The sequence below is a fragment of the Manis javanica genome, chromosome 3 (genome assembly GCF_040802235.1).
Source record: "Manis javanica isolate MJ-LG chromosome 3, MJ_LKY, whole genome shotgun sequence".
Lineage (NCBI taxonomy): Eukaryota > Metazoa > Chordata > Mammalia > Pholidota > Manidae > Manis > Manis javanica.
The window spans coordinates 66,068,268-66,089,340 of record NC_133158.1 but is presented as its reverse complement, the minus strand read 5'-3'; the positions used below and the strand labels follow the sequence as shown (position 1 = coordinate 66,089,340).

The 21,073-nt window shown below is 39.2% G+C and overlaps 1 protein-coding gene across 28 annotated transcripts in view; it reads right to left on the bottom strand.

Annotated features, from left to right (window-relative positions):
* Positions 1-21,073, bottom strand: part of ZBTB20 (zinc finger and BTB domain containing 20) — an 832,086-nt gene that overhangs the window by 303,687 nt on the left and 507,326 nt on the right. For 2 of the 28 annotated variants that reach the window (XM_073231626.1, XM_073231623.1), the window contains one exon: positions 20,344-20,469. The exons of 25 other annotated variants lie outside the window; for them this stretch is intronic. The gene's annotated coding sequence lies outside the window, so the exon portion shown is untranslated. Of the gene's footprint in view, positions 1-20,343 lie in introns of all 28 variants that reach the window. One more of the 28 variants, XM_073231637.1, reaches the window with a different exon arrangement.

Here is a 21,073-nt window from a genome sequence, read left to right as displayed (position 1 = left end):
CCTTTAAGAGACTCACTTCAAACCCAAAGACATACACAGACTAAAAGTGAAGGGATGGAAAAAGATATTTCATGCAACTAACAGGGAGTAAAAAGCAGGAGTTGCAGTATTTGTATCAGACAAAACAGACTCCAAAACAAAAAAAAGTCACAAGAGACAAAGAAGGACATTACATAATGATAAAGGGGTCAATCCAACAACAAGATATAACCATTATAAATACCTATGCGTCCAACACAGGTGCACCTACATATGTGAAACAAATACAGAATTAAAAGGGGAAATAGAATACAATACATTCATTCTAGGAGACTTCAAACAAACCACTCACTCCAAAGAACAGATCAACGAGACAGAAAGTAAGTAAGGAGACAGAGGCACTGAACAACACATTAGAACAGATGGACCTAACAGACATCTACAGAACTAGTCACCCAAAAGCAGCAGAATACACATTCTTCTCAAGTGCACATGGAACATTTTCAAGAATAGATCATATACTAGGCTATAAAAAGGGCCTTGGTAAATTCAAAAAGATTGAAATTGTACCAACCAGTTTCTCAGACCACAAAGGTATGAAATTAGAAATAAATTACATAAAGAAAATGAAAAATCCCACAAACACATGGAGGCTTCACAACATGCTCCCAAATAACCAATGATCAATGATCAAATAAAAACAGAGATCAAGCAATATATGGAGATGAATGACAGCAATAATTCAACACCACAAAGTCTGTGGGATGCAGCAAAGGCCGTGCTAAGAGGAAAGTATACTGCAATACACGCCTACCTCAAGAAAGAAGAACAATCCCATATGAGCAGTCTAAATTCACAATTAAGGAAACTAGAAAAAGAAGAACAAATGAGGCCCAAAGTCAGTAGAAGGGGGGACATAATAAAGATTAGAGCGTAAATAAATAAAATCAAGAAGAATAAAACAATAAAAAGAATCAATGAAAGCAAGAGCTGTTACTTTGATAAAATAAATGAAATAGATAAACTACTAGCCAGACTTATCAAGAAAGAAAGAGAGTCTACACACATAAACAGAATCAGAAATGAGAAAGGAAAAATCACTATGGACACCACAGAAATACAAAGAATTATTAGAGAACACTATGAAAAATTATATGTTAACAAACTTATAACCTAGAAGAAATGGACAACTTTCTAGAAAAATACAACCTTCTAAGACTGATCCAGAAAGAAATAGAAAATATGAACAGACTAATTCCCAGCAAAGAAATTGAATTGATAATCAAAAAACTACCTAAGAACAAAACCTCTGGACCAGATGGCTTCACAGCAGAATTTTATCAAACATTTAGTGAAGACCTAATACCCATCCTCTTTAAAGTGTTCCAAAAAGTACAAGAGAAGGGAATACTCCCAAACTCATTCTATAAGACCAGCACCACTCTAATACCACAAGCAGGCAAAGACACCACAAAAAAAGAAAATTACAGACCAATATCCCTGATGAACATAAATGCAAAATTACTCAGCAAACTATTAGCAAACTGAATTCAAAAATACATCAAAAAGATCACCCACCATGATCAAGTAGGCTTTATTCCAGGGATGCAAGGATAGTACAACATTCAAAAATCCATCAACATCATCCACCACATCAACACAAAGGACAAAAACCACATAATCATCTACATAGATGCTGAAAAAGCATTTGACAAAATTCAACATCCATTCATGATAAAAACTCTCAACAAGAGTTTAGAGGGCAAGTACCTCAACATAATAAAGGCCATATATGACAAATCCATAGACAATATTATACTGAACAGTGAGAAGCTGAAAGCCTTTCCTTTAAGACAGGGAACAAGACAAGGATGCCCATCCTCCCCACTTTTATTCAATATAGTTCTGAGGTCCTAGCAATGGCAATCAGACAACACAAAGAAATTAAAGGCATCCAGATTAGCAAGGAAGAAGTTAAACTCTCCCTGTTTGCAGATGACATGATACTGTACATAAAAAACCATAAAGAATCCACTCCAAAACTAGTAGATCTAGTATCTGAATTCAGCAACGGTGCAGGATACAAAATTAATACACAGAAATCTGTGACATTCCTATACACTAATGATGAACTAGCAGAAAGAGAAATCAGGAAAATAATTCCATTCGCAACTGCATCAAGAAGAATAAAATACCTAGGAATAAACTTAACCAAGGAAGTAAAAGACCTAAACTCTGAAAACTACAAGACACTCATGAGAGAAATTAAAGAAGATACCAGTAAATGGAAACACATCCTGTGCTCATGGATAGGAAGAATTAATATTGTCAAAATGGCCATCCTGTCTAAAGCAATCTACAGATTCAATGTAATTCCTATCAAAATACCAAAAGCATTCTTCAATGAACTAGAGAAAATAGTTCTAAAATTCATAATGAACCACAAAAGACCCCAAATAGCCAAAGCAATCCTGAGAAGGAAGAATAAAACTGGGGAGATTAAGCTCCCCAACTTCAAGCTCTACTACACAGTAATCAAGACAATTTGGTACTGGCACAAGAACAGAACCATAGACCAGTGGAACAGACTAGAGAGCCCAGATATAAACCCAACCATATATGGTCAATTAATATACGATAAAGGAGCCATGGCCATACAATGGGGAATTGACAGTCTCTTCAAAATGTGGTGTTGACAAAACTGTACAGCTACATGCAAGAGAATGAAACTGGATTATTATTTAACCCCATATATAAAAGTAAAGTTGAAATGGATCAAAGACCTGAAGGTAAGTCATGAAACCATAAAACTCTTTGAAGACAACATAGGCAAAAATCTCCTGAATGTAAACATGAGCAACTTCTTGAACGCATCTCTTCAAGCAAGGGAAACAAAAGCAAAAATGAACATGTGGGACTTCATCAAACTAAAAAGCTTCTGTACAGAAAAAGACACCATCAACAGAATAAGAAGGCATACTACAGTATGGGAGAATATATTTGTAAATGACATATCTGACAAGGGGTTAACATCCAAAAATATATAAAGAACTCACACGCCTCAATACCCAAAAAGCAAATAACCTGATTAACAAATGGGCAGAGGATATGAATAGACACTTCTCCAAAGAAGAAATTCAGATGGACAACAGACATACGGGAAGTTGCTCCACATTACTAATCATCAGGGAAATGCAAAACCACAATGAGATATCACCTCATACCAGTAAGGATGGCCAACATCGAAAAGTCTAAGAACAACAAATACTGGTGAGGATGTGGAGACTGCTGGTGGAAATGTAAGCTAGTTCAACCATTGTGGAAAGCAATATGGAGGTTCCTCAAAAAACTAAAAATAGAAATATCATTTGACCTGGGAATCCCATTCCTTGGAATTTACCCAAATAATACAATTTCTCAGATTCAAAAAGACATATGCACCCCCACGTTTATTGCAGCACTATTTACAATAGGCAAGAAGATATGGAAGCAACCTAAGTGTTCATCAGTAGATGAATGGATAAAGAAGATGTGGTACATACACACAAGGAATACTATTCAGCCATAAGAAAGAAACAAATCCTACCATTTGCAACAACATGGATGGAGCTGGAGGATATTATGCTTTGTGAAATAAGCTAGGTGGAGAGAAATAAGTGCCAAATGATTTCCCTCATTTGTGGAGTATAACAATGAAGCAAAACTGAAGGATCAAAACAGTAGCAGACTCACAGACTCCAAGAAGGGACTAGCAGTTACCAAAGGGGAGGGGTGTGGGAGGGCAGGTGAGGAGGGAGGGAGATGGGGATTGAGGGGTATTATGTTTAGTACACATGGTGTGGGGGATCACAGGGAGAACAGTGTAGCATAGAGAAGGCACATAGTGGATCTGTGGCATCTTACTACACTGATGGACAGTGACTGCAATGGGGTATGGGTGGGGACTTGATAATATGGGTAAATGTAGTTACCACATTGTTTTTCCATGTGAAATCTTCATAAGAGTGTATATCAATGATACCTTAATAAAAAATTAAAAAAATAATTATAGAGCAAGGCAGAATACAGTCCAGAGGGAATTGCACATGGTTCCAGAAAGAACACTAGGTAACAAGTGAGCATAGCCAGAAATGAGGTTTCAGAGGAGGTTTCAGAGCCAGGTTGTCACGCTAGCACTACTTTAGGTAAGATGATCAGGGATGGCTGAGACCTGGATGAAGAGTCAGCCATGCAAAGTTCTGGGAGAACAGCATGCCCAGCAGGCACCTGCACTTAGTATACAGATATGTTCACTCCAGGGAGTGGTTTAGGAGCTAGGGGCACTGCTTCCTGGTTGTCAGAGAAGAGCAGAACTATTCCAATACCATTCCCTATTATCTAATCTCTTTTGTTGTCTCTGGAACCATGGCTCTTTTCCATCAATGAATTCATTCAGTCTCCGTAATCAACTCTGATTAGTGTTGTTTAACATCAATCTTCTCTACTTTTTTTCAAAGAAAGATACCAATCAGTTCTGCACACCCCTGCTTGTTAAAAGCAGCGCCTCTCCTGCTGACTTACCGTTCTCTTAATCAAAAGGGCAGGAGGAAGCAGTTGGGATTCACTTTTCTTTTTTTTTCTCTTTCAAAGTACACAAATGTCAACTTCCTCAAGGATGTTTGGCATAGCTGAGTTCAGTCATGTAATGTACAAAGTCAGCCTGATCAAAAGGTTGCGGGCTGCCCACTGCTAAAATGGAGGGAGGAAAGGAAGCCAAGGGCTTCTCTGAAGTGTGAATGACTGCAGAGGCCACTGTCACATGTGTATTTACACTGAAGACATGCTGAGCTGACAAGGGAGTTTAGGAAACATAAACCTCTACCACTGCACTTCTCTGTCTTCACCTTTGAAACTCTGGAGCAGCACTTGCTCTGTTTTCTATTTTTATTATTGCACCTAGTCAAGTACTTTCTATAGAGCTTTGTAGCCACGCCAACTCATTTATATGTATTCTAAAATTATTTTTACTACCAGTCCTCCAATATTTAGCTGGAGAGTGTAATTCTCCTTTCCTCCATGGACTTGAAAGTGCTTGTACTGAAAGGAGGTATCAGTTTATTGGTTCATGTCACCCATTCAATCTCTTACTCTTCTAACAAATCAGTATCCATCATGTGGCTGTCAATATAACAAACCCTTATCAGTAATTCCCCTGGAAGACCCTTTTAACAGTCAGAAGCAGAAGTTCAATTGTCCAAAGAGTTTATCTTAAACTGTAACTCAACTTGGTTCCCAAAGCAGGTAAAAAGTCTGTAAATAATTCTTATGGACATGTCTGAACCTGAACACACATTCTCACCAAGCACAAAAATCATCATCTATAGTTACAGTCCCCAAATAAAGTTGCAGAAATAATTTAATATTTGTAACAATGGAGAGCTGGTATGGTTCACAGATAATATTTTGTCCAACCTCATCATTTTTCTAATGGGAAAACTGAAGTGATGGGAAGGTGTGAAGCTCTGAATTCCAACCATAACTAGAACTCAAGCTCCAAATTCCTAGTCTAGGGACTTTTATTTTATACGATTATCATTTATTAGGTAAGGATGAAGGGGAATATAAAGTCTTAAGGTTACTGATGTAGAGGGACAAGGGGAGATAACCGATACTACAAAACCTCACTGTCTAGAAAAAAGCTCTCATTTTACCTCCTCGAAGTGCTTGTGAGTTAATGGAAAGAATAGCAGAAATACATATACAGAAATAAAATTAATGCATCATTCCCGCTCTTTATTTCTTCTGAGAAAAATCTCACAGCAGTGTTTCCCAAACTTCCTTGATCATCACAATCAACTAGGTTTCTTGTTTCAGATACAAATGTCAAGGCCTCTCCACAGAAGATTCTAATCTTGTTTTGGGGTGGGGCCCAGAAATGAGCATGTTTTGCAGGTGACCCTGAAGATTCTTTGGATCAAGGATGTTTGGGAAACACTGTCAGAGGGATGTCTTTGCCACATTAGCTAAAACAATCCTTGTTCTTAATGAACTGTTCAACATTTCTATTGTGTCTTTTCTCATTTTTGTAACTGTTGGCATTTATTTTTTATTGAAGTATCATTGATATACAATATTACATTGGTTTCAAGTATACAACACAGTGGTTCAACAGTTGCACCCCAGCTAGTGCAGTTACTATCTGTCCTCTGTTGTGTCTTTAAGCAGGTGCAGACCTTTCATAGCAAACCACAAACTCATGTTCCTCTAAAATAACTTTAGATATATTTACTGAGTTTCAGAGCTTTTATCAATAGCAAAAAGTCAAATGCGGTTTTTCATCAGCTCACTCCCACAAAGGTATCAACCTACAACTGCCAAGGATCAATCCCTAATTCATTAAAAGAACAAAAAACAAAACCTGTGCTCTGGCAACACCTTTTAATTGTCTACCGGGTTTCTTTTCTTTTTTCACTTTTATTTTAATTGTCTGTCAATCTGGCTGATCAAATTATTAATTTCTATCCTGTTGGAGGTGATCTTCAGAAAAATAAGTCTGTCTTTGTTGCATCCCAGAGATACTGACAATGGTAATAAGAAGAGGGCATGCCAAGCAAAAATAACTAGGAAAAGGAACCTACATTTGAGACCTGTCCCCCTTTGCTCAGTGAAACATGTTTTCTGCCTCTTTGACACAGAAATCAACCCTTTCCAAGCATCTCGTCTCTCTTTGATAAGTCAGTCTGTTTCCTTCCAAATGCTGTCTGAGATGAAACTCTCCTCTTCCACCTTTGAGAAAGGCAGAATCAGGCAACATTGTCTAAGATGAGCTCACTTCCATGGGGCTTTCAGTCAGACCCTCATTAAATGGATACCAAGAAAACCAACCCCCAAACAAAAATACACCTGTCACTTCTTTTGCAATAATCCCATAATCTTGAGGAAAACTGAACTTTGGGGAAGAGAATAGTCCATGTCTCATAAGCCTGAGAGGGAGGGGCAATGACTATAATGAATGTCTGTTAATTGCCACTGTACTGTAGTTAAATTAAGAAATGCACAATTCATTTCCACTATCAAATTAAACTGGGAAATGGGCCTAGATTAAAAACACAAGTTTGCTCTGTTTGTTTTCCTTAGTTCTACACAAAGTAATCATAAATTCAGTTTTCCATCACGAGTATATTTTCTCTTTGGGGAGAAAACGTTTTTTTTCTTAATAAGGTGTATTGCATACTGAGAAGATAAAGATCAAGGTCAATGATGTATACAGTTGTAGGGGTGTGACTAAAATAAGCACCTAGTTTACTAGACTGTTTCCCTCAGAAGCTTGAAGCACAATAGTTTTTTCCTATTGGAAGAAAGTGTGTCTCTCCAGTGAGGCAGAGGCTGAGAGACAGAGTGGCACAGCCTGCAGTAGGAAATACACTTGACAGGCATGGTCCAGAAGGATCAGATGGGGTCAGGACAGCATTAGACACAGTGCCTGGGGACAGCAGAGACGTATGAACTCCGGAGGTGCACTTGAGAGATTACAGAAGGTAGGTGGCTATGGTTTTAAGAATCCATCTCTACTGGCCACAGCAACAGGGGCAGTCAACATTTGCAAGGTCTCTTTAATTATGTCAGTGACCAGAGCCAGCCTCCCAGGTTAGGCTGGAACAACAACTAGCCACTCCTCGCCTTTTTCAGGATTCAGATGATAAAGCCAAGCAATCTCAGCACCAGAAGCTGCAGCAAAAGCATGGCTTTGACCTGTAGTTCTTGCCCATCAAAAAGCTGTGCCCTGTCTGCCCCCACTGACAGGCAGATAGAGACAGAGAGATCTGCCAGCAAGTACATATTTATGTATCTACAGCTCCTTTGTATGGAACTACAGAGAATATATAACAGCTTCCAGTGTTGTAACACATTCACCCACTAATGGGGTGAGACCCATTACTCACAAATGGGTGAAAAGAAGCATCAGTATGCAGGTCTTAACCCCAGTTTGTGGGCAGAAACCTGTCATTCCACTGCAGGCCGATAGGTCTCCTATTCAGACGGTCCTTGTTTCATTTTCCAAACACCCTTTCTCTAAATGGTGCTACTCTACGCTGTGCAGACAGGTTTGACAAGCAGAGCCATCAATTTCACATTCCCTATGCCAACTGCTGGGAAAAATTAGGTCTGCTTATATACCGGGGATTGACCGGCTAGGGAAGCAAGAGAGTTTGACACTTAGGAGGTATTCTCCACATTAGAGCCTCAAGACTCAGGCTGGAAACCTCATGGAAGGTTGCCCCTGTTCAAAATTAATGAAAACAGGAGAGTCCAAAAGTGTGTACTTACTGGTGGTCAACTGGGGATCATACATTATGATGATCCCAGAAGACAGAGAGGAAAGTAAGGCACAGCCCTATCTGGAAGGAACTCTGAGTAGGCAAGAAAAGGCATCACTCAAGTAACTAATATAAAGTGGGTACTTGCCTTCAGAACAGAACAAAATAACATATACACACTTTCTGATAAACAGGAAGTTGAATATAGATATTATATATTGGCCAAATTATTCCCCTTCAAGAAATACCAGAACTGTCCAAGAAAAGGCTAACTGCATGCATGACTGATAATGATGGGTGAACGAGGCCCATAGCAGAAGACAAGTTAATGAGCACTGGTTTCTCACCACTAAGTACTCAGTATCCTTGCGATCTCTTGGACTGTCTCAGGAGGAGAGACAGAATCTGCGATGTCCAGAAATCTCTGCTGGCCTGTATTCTCTCCTGGGTCTTTCCTTGGTGTTGATCTGGTTGAACCAAAGAAGGAAGAGAGGAAATGCAGGGGAATAGTCCCATTGCTCTTTCAGGAGTCAGGCAATGAACTATCTAGCTGAGAACTCTCTCCTGGATCGCCCTGAATAGATCCACACTCTGAAATATGTGAAATTTCTCACAGAGTCAGGAACTCATAAATGGGAACCCAGAGAAATCTGTGTGTCCCCTGAGTTTATTCCCTGAGCAGACAAACTTTGACAGCACAGTATGTCACTCAGGAATATACTATAATAAAATCCTCACTGGTTGCAGTGAGCCTGAGAGTACATTCCCCTACATGGTCCTACCTGATAAGTCATAATGGACTTCACTAAAATCAAATCAAATGGCAATGAAAATCTCACATTTAGGAAATATTTAAGTTAAAGTTATGATTAGGTGGAACTAGGGTTAGGGTTGGGAGGGAAGAGACATGGGTTCTGTTCATTTGTGTTGAAATGCTCCTTCTTTCTCCACACAGTCATGACCATATTTGTGTTTTGATTGCTCTGCATTTGAATTTCTGCACTTGTTTCCCAGCTGGCATCTCAGACTAGAGTCAACCCCCTCAACCCAAACTGCATACCATATAGTAAGGTTAACTTCTAAAACATTGCTTTAATTATTTTTGCTTTCCTCTCTAAAGTGTTTCAATTATTCAGCAAAACTCTTAAGTTCTAACTGTATGACTATATGTTTTCATCACCTACAAAGAAGAAATTCTGAAATTCACTTGCCTTTCCAAATTCATAGCCTAATTTTCACCACAATGGATCTCATATTTAATTGCATCCCTTCCTGTACACACCAACTTCATTCCCACTGCCATGCCTTCTTTCATTCTCTCTAACTTCTCCGTTTCCTGGTATCATACCTCTGCATTCTGTCTTCCCTTCTCACCAAAAAATCCTTTTTCCTTTGTCCTTAAATGCCCAGTTTTTACATCTACAGTTAAAGTTCTCCCTCTGCTATCAAGTCTTCCATGTACCATGAGAGGCCACCCTGATGTGAATTCTTACAGCACTTATTACCTTTCTTTAGTGCTCATTTTGTGCATGACAATAGACCAATAATTTTCACCTAATTAGTTTAAGGGTCTAATTACTAATCTCTGCAGTAAGACTATACAAACTATAAGCTCCTTGTAAGCAGGTATTGCGTCTCTGATAATCAGTAACATTGCTAACTATTATGACAGATACTAATTAAGATTAGCATCAATTTTGTTTCTAAATTTATACTGTACCTCTTTTCCTCTTATTAAAAAAACCTTTTCTCCTTTTTTTTTAGAGTCAAAAATTAGTGACAATATAAAGGAACACAAGAAATATATCAACATTGGTCAGTAGCCTTTACTGCCTGCAATGATGTTGCACTTTGCTATTAGTTCCTCTCCCTTTCACATGTGATATTTACTAATAGACACACTCCACACTAATGCCAACATTGCCCAATTAAATTTTACACTAATTAAGCTTTGGCTGTTGTCAGTACCAGCCTAGGTGTAGAGCAGGTATAGGTCAACCAAGACCAAGTTCAGGATATAAGATCTCTGAAATGCATCAAGAAGCTAAGATAAGGACCATTGTGGGAGGTGTAACAAAGGGTGCAACACACAGTCTGCCAAGGTTGTTGAATGCTACTACTTGCAGATAGGGCTTGATATCAGCTTTCACTTACTTATTATCAATATAAGCATATTTTACTCAAAATATAATAAATATAGAAAGGGGTGTATGATTAACATTACATGAAGATCAAAATCAAGGTTAGAACCAAGGGCATCAGATTAAAATGCAAATGGATAATGAATTACTTGTAAGATTAAAGTTCATATTTTGAATAGGAAGAAGACATAGGCAGAGGTATAAAGAACATAGTTCTAAGGGTTGTGTCCATGGCTCCATGAAGGAAAAGATGAAGACAGTAGGAGGGCAAGCCTGCTATAGTGACTGGATATTAGTACTGGGAGCTTCAAATCAGGCAAGAAGTCAAAAATAACCAGGAGAGTTTGGACTAGAGGACAGAAGAGTAACCAAGGATAGTGAGTACAGTGGCCTAGGTGGACAATGAAGCCAGAATTTAGAGGATCAGATGGCCAGAAATAGAATTTAAGTGAAGAGGCTGGAAATAGAAGAATGTTCATTCATTCTTTCATTCATTCATTCTTTCATCCTACATTTATTTACTGAGTTGTAACTATGATGGTTTACTGACCAACAGATCTGGACTAGACCATGCTTGGCAGAAAGTATAGTGCAGGAAGGACTTAAGTAATAAGAAGAGGGTAGCTAGAGTGAGCAGGTAATAGGAGTGAGGCCCAGCAACCGAGTGATTCTGTGTCAGGTACTTGAGGCCACTGTTAAGGCTGAACTTGGTATCAAGCACAATTCATCCAAAGCATGAATTCCTCAGACGTTGTCTGTTTAAGAGGACATTGGGGTTAATATGAGGGGGAAGCTTAAGCCACAGCTGGGGTAAGCAAGCCTTCCTAGGTGAATGGGGTAGGTACATGTGTGTTTGTGTGTGTGTGTGTGTGTGCATGCACCTACATGTATAGGTTTTTCTTAACAGGTATTAACTGTGATACTACAGCATAATGATAAGTAATGTGGAGGAGGATGGTAATGGTGACTATAATAGCAGCTATAATGTTAACTGAGTGCTTACTAAAGACCAAGCATTATTTTAAATATTTTACATTTATTAGATCATTTACTCCCTACAGTAATTTTATGATGTAATTTTATCATCATCATCATCATCCCAATCATCCCCATTTTATAGATTAAGAAATTTATGAACTTAAACTGAGAATTAAATAGCCTTCCCCAGGTCATACAGCTAGTAAGTAGCAGAACTGGCAGTCTGCCTTCTTAATCACTCTGCTGAGCTGCCTAAATCCAGGGAACAGTAGAAAATTTGTCCCAACTCATGTCAGAACTTATCTATGCCTTCATAATATCTTTTTTTTTACATGCCCATGGATATAAATGATTTGAGGATACTCTTATTAGAGCAGTAGTCCTTCTCAGAAATGTGACAATGGTATATTATGTTGTTCCAGCTCATAATGAAAGTATCATGGTAACAGATGAGAGAGATTCGGCGCTTCTAGACTTTAATTTTTAATTATACTATTTAAGCAATAAAGAAATATTGTGATGAAGCAGTAGAACAATAGACAGGCTAATATGGAAAGTGAATATTTTAGTCTCAGACACTAAGTGTGGGCCCTGCTCTCTACCTCTCCAGCCTCCATTTCTCTACAGGGTGACATAAGGGTTAATAAGATGACTGTAAAACACATTTACTTTATGAGGAGTCATAAGTTCTATTATTACTGTGATTTTCTGAACCATGATAATTCTGCTGGGATTTCTTATTAAGACAGCCCATAGACAGATGAATCCCAAGCCCAGCAATGAGAGTGGCCAAATAAAATATTAGCACCATAATGACTGAAGAAGTGTGGACTCCAGGGTTCAATTTTATAGTGTCCACTCTTGACAAAGCTGGTTGTTAATGTTAAGGGCATGAACGTGGAATTTTCATTAAAAACCAAAGAGAAACATACTTAGCTTTAACTCTTTCTTTGTTGGTCTCCTGGAGTCAATTTCAAACCATCACCTAATAAGTACTATTTGACAATTTGCAATTTTATATACATTTATTTTCCTTACAGTATAAACATTCAAGTCAATTATATGGCTTCCAATTTTTAGCTTGACTATATCTTGAAACCAAATTCCCCTTTAGACATCTAAGGACTTATTTTCATGGGGCACTATATAACTTGTACCTCACTGGATACTAAGACCATCCAGTATTATTTTCACAAGTGATCCAGGTCAAGGCAAAGAGGGGGAAGAATGGGGTGAGAACTTACAGGCTGTCAACCCTGATGTACAGGTAACTCTGTAAGACCCTACTTTTCTAGCTTGGACATGCTTGAAAGACCCTGACCTTAAACTCAGAAAAGAATGTCTTGAAGGAACACCTGTACCCTGAACTTGTCAGGGATTTCTGGCCCATTTTAGAATTTGACCTTCAAAGATTAATATTACTGCTTTTAGCCCTTAGCATGTACCAGCTGTACAAGTGACAGATACCTGTCATATTTCAGGAAAGCTTATCACCTCAGCCCCTAGAGTGATTGAGTATTTATAGACACAAAGAGAGAAACATAAAGCACATATGTATAGGCAGGAGTCCCCTGGAGGTGGCGATTAGGACTAGGCAGTAATTTTAGCTTGAAGTTCCTATGACTTAAATAGCCACTTGAGCTCTGCTCTTGCAGTTTACAATGTCAATAGAACCCCTAAATGAAATTACAGCCTTCTGATACGCAGCAGGATATCCTTTCTTTGCTATGCAATGTACACGGCCAGAAGAAATTGCTCTGTATATGGAGTTTCACTAAAGCAGAATTTATCATAAGGCTGCTCTGCTAAAATATCATTATGCTGTTATTCACTGGATAACACATCTAATGACTCGGGGTGCACTTGACAGCCATGTTTCAGTGAACACAGACGCACGCCCTGATGTGAACTGGGCACTCCAGTGCTTCAAAGCACTATCGATTTCAATTCTACCATAATTTACACCTGGCTTGTTTTGCCAATAGCTTGAACCCATGCTAACAGTGGAACATACACATACAATATTAGAGAAATCATAAATGAACTGTATAGCAAAAATGCATGTAGCAAGCTTTCCGGTATTCTGCCTTTACAATAATCTCTCTGGATGCTAATTAAATATCCTGCACGACTTTCTCTGTTATACTTGGGCATGTCCTGTTAACACTATCCCAAGGCTGGTGGTGATAGTAACAATAACCTCTTATATATTTGTACAAACTGTGGGTACTTCCAGAGCAGGATCTGGGTGCCAGGAATCTCGGTTCCCCACCACCTAGCACAAAGACTGCCACATAATAGTTGCTCATAATAATCCTCTCTAAGGTTTCTCTTCTCTCTGTCCCATAAATGGGGTATACTCTAAGTCTGCTCCCTTTCGTTTCCTATATTTTCCTTGAGGAAAAGTCCACTCCATAATTTTAACTACTACCATCATGTTGACAAATCAGATAATTGCCAAACTTATCTCTACCCCTGACCTACTTCCAGCTTTCCTGACTAAATGCAACGTGTCAGGCATGAATTTAGATGCTCCCCCAACACCTCAAAATTAACACATTCAAAAGCAAATTTATCATCTTCCCCAGCCTAAAAGACCTGATCCTCCTCCTCACAGCTTTTCTTGCTTAGTTGTATATGGCAGGAACCTGGGAGCCATCCAAAATTCCTTCTCTCAGTGCTCAGCCCAAAGGTTATTAAATTGTGTCCATTCTGCCTCTTATCTCTTGAACATGTCTCCTCCTCTCTATTCCCACAGTCATTGTCCTAGTTCAGGGCTTCATTGTTTCCTATCTGAACAATTTTAGCTACCTCCTAACTCATTTTCCTGCCTCTATTCTCCCATTCCTCCCATCTCTCCTCCACCCTGCTGCCAGGGTGATCTTCTGTAACACAATTTATCATTAACCTACTCTACTTAAAACCTTTCAATGGCTCCCCAAATGCTGTAAAATGAAGTTAAAACTCCTTTGCATGGCAATCAAGGCCCAGCATGATTGTTCCCTGCCTGCACCCACAGCATTATTTCTCTCCACTCCTCTCCTGAACATCAGTGATCCCGACGCCCGACTTTGCCATGCTCTTCCTACTTAAGTGCCTTTGCCCCTTCTGGTCCTCTTTCCGAATGCTCTTCCTCCCTGTGACCATCTGGGAAAATCCTTCAAGGTCCAGCATGGATTTATTAACTCTTCTGTGAAGCTTTCCCTGATCCTCTGACCCAAGGTACATTCAGCTGAACACTCATTTTTTTGTGTCTCCAAGTTTCTTTGAACATTCTTCAGTTGTGATACTTAGCCTATGGCATCACCCCAACTTATTTCCCTATCTGTCTCTCCTCTGCCGAGCCACTGAGGTTATGTCTTATTCATCTTTATCTTGTCAGTGCAAAGCCAAAACTTTCACAACAGTATATAAGGGCCACATGTTCAGGCCCCACTGCCTCCCCTAATTCATCTCCTACCATTTTCCTGCCTTCCTACTCTGATCCTGCCACACGGATTTCCCTGTTATCACTCAAACTTGCAGACACATTCTTGTTCAGGGACTTTGCATGTGGTGGTTCTATGAGCCAAAAATGCTCATGCCTAGCACAAAATTTGCTTCTACACTTTTCCCAAATGTCCCCTCAATAAGGCATTCATTCCTTCTCCATCCAATTTTAAGTTGCAGCCCTACCCTTGATACACATACCCTCTCTTTCTCTCCTCATTCCCTTTTCTCCATAGGACTTCTCACTATCTGACATGCTATTTATATGACATGTGCACTTGCTTACATCTTTCTCCCCTGCCTAAGATATAAGCATTATGAAAACAGAGAGTTTTATTTGTTTTGTTTATTGTATCTACAGCCTAGGAAAAGTACCAGGTGATAATATTTGATTCTTGATCAATATTTGTTCATAAATGAATGAATCTTTAGCTTGTAGAATAATACCTGACACAGAAGAGTTCAAAAAATGTTTTTGTATTAATAAACAAATGAATAAATGAATGAATGATAAATCCATGTTTAACGAATGTAATGAAGAATCAGTCTTTGTAATCTGATCCTCATATCAATGCTGGTCAGTCAGTCAAATAGATACTATTATATATAGACAAATGAAGTAGATAAGCACCAGAAAGCTCAGGAGCCTAAATCAAAACTGCATGGGTAGGTTAAGGTTTGTTACTCTTTCCAATTCACTATTAAGAGGTAGAGACAATTCTTTGCACTCTTGTTTGTGATGTAGCTGTGACATTTATTATACTATTTTGGTTCCTCTTGACTAGGAAGGCAATTAACGGGAGGTGCAAGATGCTAATACTTTTTATTACAGTTTGTGCCTTCCCTTCTTAGGTGCTTTTCATGCAGCATATCCTTTTCTTTCACTTTCAGAAGTGGATTAGGCACTCATACAATTTTGCCCCTCAGAGTGGTTTGTACATGACTACCCAAGAGGACATCATGCTACAAATCCTGCCAGAAAGGTGAGTGTGGCATTTCTAGCTTGAGGATGAACAGGTTGTTTGGTGCCAAGTTTGTGTTAATGGAGATGTCCTCTGTGTGTTAACACCTGACGGAGGACAAATGCCACAACAAAACCTTCAGGTTTGGCACGTCTGTGGAGAGTTAACTTTCCATTGTTTAAGGGTTAATTACCCATTATGTGAATCACTTCTCTTTCTCCCTTTGGCAGCTTATATCTAGGAATTCAGTTTACTGGAGGGGTAAGCAGGAAAAATAACAAGAGAGGAAAGTGAAACTATTACGTTTCATTTATATATATCAGAAACTCTAGAAAAGCATTCGGCCTAGGGCACAGAACTGGATGTAGTGTGGGGATTGAGGAGTTGTTGAACATTGATAATAGATGCAATTAAAGCACATTTTACACAATATTTTGGTTTCTTTTAATTATTGGTTGTTAGGGTCGGTGTGTAGTAAGTGAGTTCCTCCATTAATGTGATTCGTGTGCACAGGGCACCATTTAAGGTGCTGGAATGGGCCCCTCTTGGCCTGTGTTCAGAGACTGAGGCAGCACCAAGTGGGCCCACCAATGTCCCTGCTCATCCGAGAGAGACAACTGCACTTGGGCATTTCCAGCTAGTATTTGCCTACATCAGGGCATTTAATTAGTGCTTGTGAAGACAGTCCAAAAGACTTGGCTGCCTGTCCCCTTGTCCCTCTTTATTGTGCTGTCTGCCCCACCCCTCCCTTATCTAGTTAGCAGGGCTAAATGCTTCAGTCTTCAGGCCTTTCCTCATCTGACAGCCTGAGCTCCTTAGATGTTGGATTTCAGGAAACGAACCATCACTGACTGACTGTGAGTACTGACAAGCTGGAGGGGTCTTTGGTCAATTTGACACATTATAGGTGAGTCTGGTATGTCCAGGCTATATTAGCAGGCCAAGCTGGGTGTTCAGCCACCCTCACAAGTCCTGGAAAACGCATGGAACTGCTGCGAGTTCAAGGTTCCATGTCTCATTAGAAATCACCCAGGCGTTGTGGGGATTAGAGAAGGCAGTATGCTGTCAGCTTGCTGGAAGATCTAATACGGGAGTTTAAGGGGTTAAAATATACAAGAACCTATTGATTTGTTTCCTGGACATATTTCTTCCATTACGATACACCAGATGTGTTCACTGCCAATGCACAGACATACAGATAATCGTTCAGTCACTTGTTCATCACCTATATCCATTGATCCTGTGCTTAGACAGAGGCAACCTGACGTTGGTCAGGAGGGAGATAAACATGGAACGCAGTACCTACTTCTAACCACTTGAAGGTTCATATGCAAAAACCTCAGTTCAAAGCAGCATATGATGTCAAATGAAAGCTATAGATTTTTAAAATGCTATCAGTCTCAGAAGGGTACATTAACTTTTAATTTGGGTTATCATGGAAAGCTTCAGAGAAAAAAGTTTGACTTGGCAAGGATATGACTTGGCTGGGTATTTTGAAAAGGCATCTGAAAAATTGTAGTTGCTGATGCTGATATGTAAATACAGCATCAAAGTATTTAATGTACAACCAACTAGCTGAGAAACTAGAATAAACTGGGTCATTTGTATATAAATTCATTCTTACAAAATAAAGTAATTCATTAAACATATTCTCAATTTTAAGATACTTCATAGCAATTTAATTTCTCTCTACTTAACTGTAACTGTTTTCTATATATAGCAATTAATATTTTAAAGTTGTGCATAGTAGAATTTAGGTTTATAATCTAACATGTATATTTGATGAAGGGTAATTACCAATATTATCAGTTAACTAAATCTTACCTTCTGCAGATACTGTTCATAAATATTTGTATAAAATTTGTGCTGGTAGTTTGACAAAACGTCAACTACTCTTCATTCATGGTCAACTTTTAAAAATATGTACCTTTCTAAAGGAATGACATAAACATCAAAAGGCATTTCCATACACACAAGAAAGTATAATATCTTATTGGTGCAATCATAATTCTGTTGTTTAGAAATGTCACTTGTGTCTAATTGTCACTACCTAATTAAGTAAAAATACCAAAAAGGAAGTGCTTACAGCTAAAATGTGCAGCAAGAAAATATACATTATACAACATACATCCTGTGAAATAAAATGAAAAGTTCTGATTTGAGCACTGGAAAATTGATAGCATTGATAGTGCACTATGCATGTTTATAATACAGGCATTGAAAAAAAATCAGGCAATATTAATACAGCCACTTAAATAGAAAGAAAGAAACACCATTGTCTTGCCTCTTCAGCAGAGGTGTATTGGTCAGAGTCTGACATATACACTCCATCTTAGGCATGGAATTCTTCTATGGCCACGTGGAATTCCAGATCTTGGCAACAATAAGGAAAATTTCTCTGACAGGTTACATTTTTAAAATGCCATCTCTTGGGATATACTCTTAGATATTTTTCTTTACCTAGTCTCTGCTTAAAGATGTTTAAAAAATTTTAGACACAGATGTTAGAAAATTTTAATATTAAAATGTTTTCAAATTGTTAGAGACCCAGATCACCTTCAATGTAGTCCTAATAGACATTGCTACCAGAGAATAAGAGACAATTCTCTTGGAATTGAGATTTAACTGAGGGAGACAAAATCTTCTACATAGGCCTTGGTGGAAATGGGCAAAAAGCCAGTTACATTTTTTATGCCCTGTTTTGAAAATTTTAACACCATTTTCCCATTTGACTTATTTAGAAAACAAAAGAACTAACAGAAAGTTTCCAAGAAACGTTATATATACAAATAGTATGGTCACAACTAATATGCCTAACTGAAATAGGCAAACTTTACCATAATGTACCATTAAGCTTTTATCATACTGGCCCTACTAAAACTCTGAGACTGCTTCCTGTCACAGTGACAGCTGAGGAATTTGATGTGCCTCACAAACTATAGAAATTGTGACAGGAAGCTGACTCCATTCTAGAGGGCACTGACAGACCCGGATAAGGTTGTAACAGGGATCAGTCTCAGTAGGGAATGTGGGATAGATGAGCATGTAGGAGTACTACGGGCAAGAACTGCCAAGAGTAGCAAACAAAATTCCAAAGCTAAGCACCAATGTAATCTGTTGGATGACGGCACCAACTTGGACAAGAGCACACACAACAGGCACACACAACGCACATCTGGTTAAATGTAAAATCAACTATTGCTAAAGCATTTTCAACTTTTAGGAGGCACCTTCTGGCAATGTGTTAATAACAAGGACAACTGAAACAATAAAATAGCATCTTTTTCCAAATATTCAAGAACATCAAGTTAGTGCCCCTTAGGCTGGGTTGTGGTTCTTGTAAGTTGTAGCCTATGAGAACCATATTGGGGACATCAAAGACCCCTTCCTCTCTCCAAAGAGCAATTCACTTCAGATGCTGCCACACAGTCAAATGCTTTTATGGCCACCATGCTTTTTGGTTTTTGTTTTTTCCACTCTTAATATTTTGGAACATGCCAGATTCTTGAAATTTGAAAGAAGATGAGAAAACACGGTATGATCAAATACCTCTGGGAGAGTAGCTAAGTGGGGACCTGATGGTAAAGGAGAAATATACATTTCAACTGAAATTCTGCTTTCAGGGAGTATGCGCTATTCACAAGGAACTGAAAGGCACATACTGGCTCTGAAAGTTGGTCTTTTGAGTCCTCTTCTAGTCTCATATCAGACAGGATGCAACACCTCCAGTCCATTCCCTCGACAACTTCCCAGAGTACACTTAATCAGAGTCTCTTATACTAGGGACAATACTATATTTGAGTTTAATACTGTGAGGACAGTCATATAGTTTTCCTATGTCAGCTGATAAATTTCCCTGAAACCAAGTAAGGATTCTCTTGCATTCTTCTATTTGATATCATGAATGCAGAAGAATAAAGAAGAGGGTGTGACAAATAATATTTTCCAAAGGTTGGGTGGCAGAGGTTCCCTAACATTTCAAAGCCACCAATTTTTAGCAAAGGGATCTCTAGAAGAGCAGTAGTGACAATATTCTTTTCTTTCTTGCTTAGCTGAGTACGTAAGTATTCTGAGCATAACGTAAATTCTCAGAATAGAGATGCATGAAGTTGCTAGAAAGAAACTCCAAATGAACGATGAATCTCACTTTCACTTCCCCCTCCTACCACACCAACACTACCTCCCGCCCTCACTCACTCACCTATCTTCCTCCTCCCAAAAGCATGTTTGCTAGGCATGTCAAGGCTGACATCCTTCGGTGGCAGCGTGAAACCTATGCCTGCAGGATCCTCCTGAGAACAGACTCAAGGCTCTGCCATTGTCCATAGAGTGCTCTCAGCTGTGCACACTAAAATCTTCATCACTCTGTTGGATTGTTGGGTCTTTAAAAAAAATTTTTTTTTTTCCTTTGTAAAAACACCCTTTGTTTCCTGACTGCCTCAGAGACACCAAGAATAGAATCCTTGGCACATGAAATTCTGGAACCTCACCACTCACCAGGACTGTGGTTCCTGATCCAAGGAGTGTCGACTGAGAATCAGCACAGTCTCTTGAGAGTGTCCAGGCCTGGCTGCTAGGCTCCCTGCTCTGATTAGTTTGTCCAGCTCACAGTGTTCCAGAGCGCTGAAGCACAGAAATTAGGGAGGGGAGGTGGAAGGAAAATCACTGGAGCTTCTTACGATCTAACTTCCACTAACTGAGAGGAAATGTCTTATAAATAAACAACAGCAAGAGAAACAAAAAAAACCCATCCCGTCCTGCCAGAGGAATGTACATTATTGTCTCCCGACGGAAAACTTTACCCCACACCAGAATGCAGCCATGTCTCCTGAAACTACCTCCCTCCAAACAGAAAGAAAAAGAGAATCAAAAAGAAAAGGAGAACAAAAAAAAAAGATTGTTTTCATCCCCTTGAATTCTGTTGGGAAGTTCATGTGAGTTCCCAGCAGACAAACCAAACTAAGCAGTTTCAACAGTGTCACTGTTCCAGGATTTCTTGCAGAGGCTGCTTATTAGCAAAATTTCATTTCTGCCCAGATCATTGCTGTGCCATCCGGACATTTTCAGAAGGGAAGTTCAGGGAAGGGGAGGGCTGGCTGTGGGGGAGAGGAAGAAGGGAGGACAAAGGAAGCTCCTGATGAACCGGAATGCCCTCGCCACGGCCGTGAGAACCCGTGCCCCCCCCGGCCCCCAACTACTGCTTGTGGAGGACTTGGTGATGCAGTGT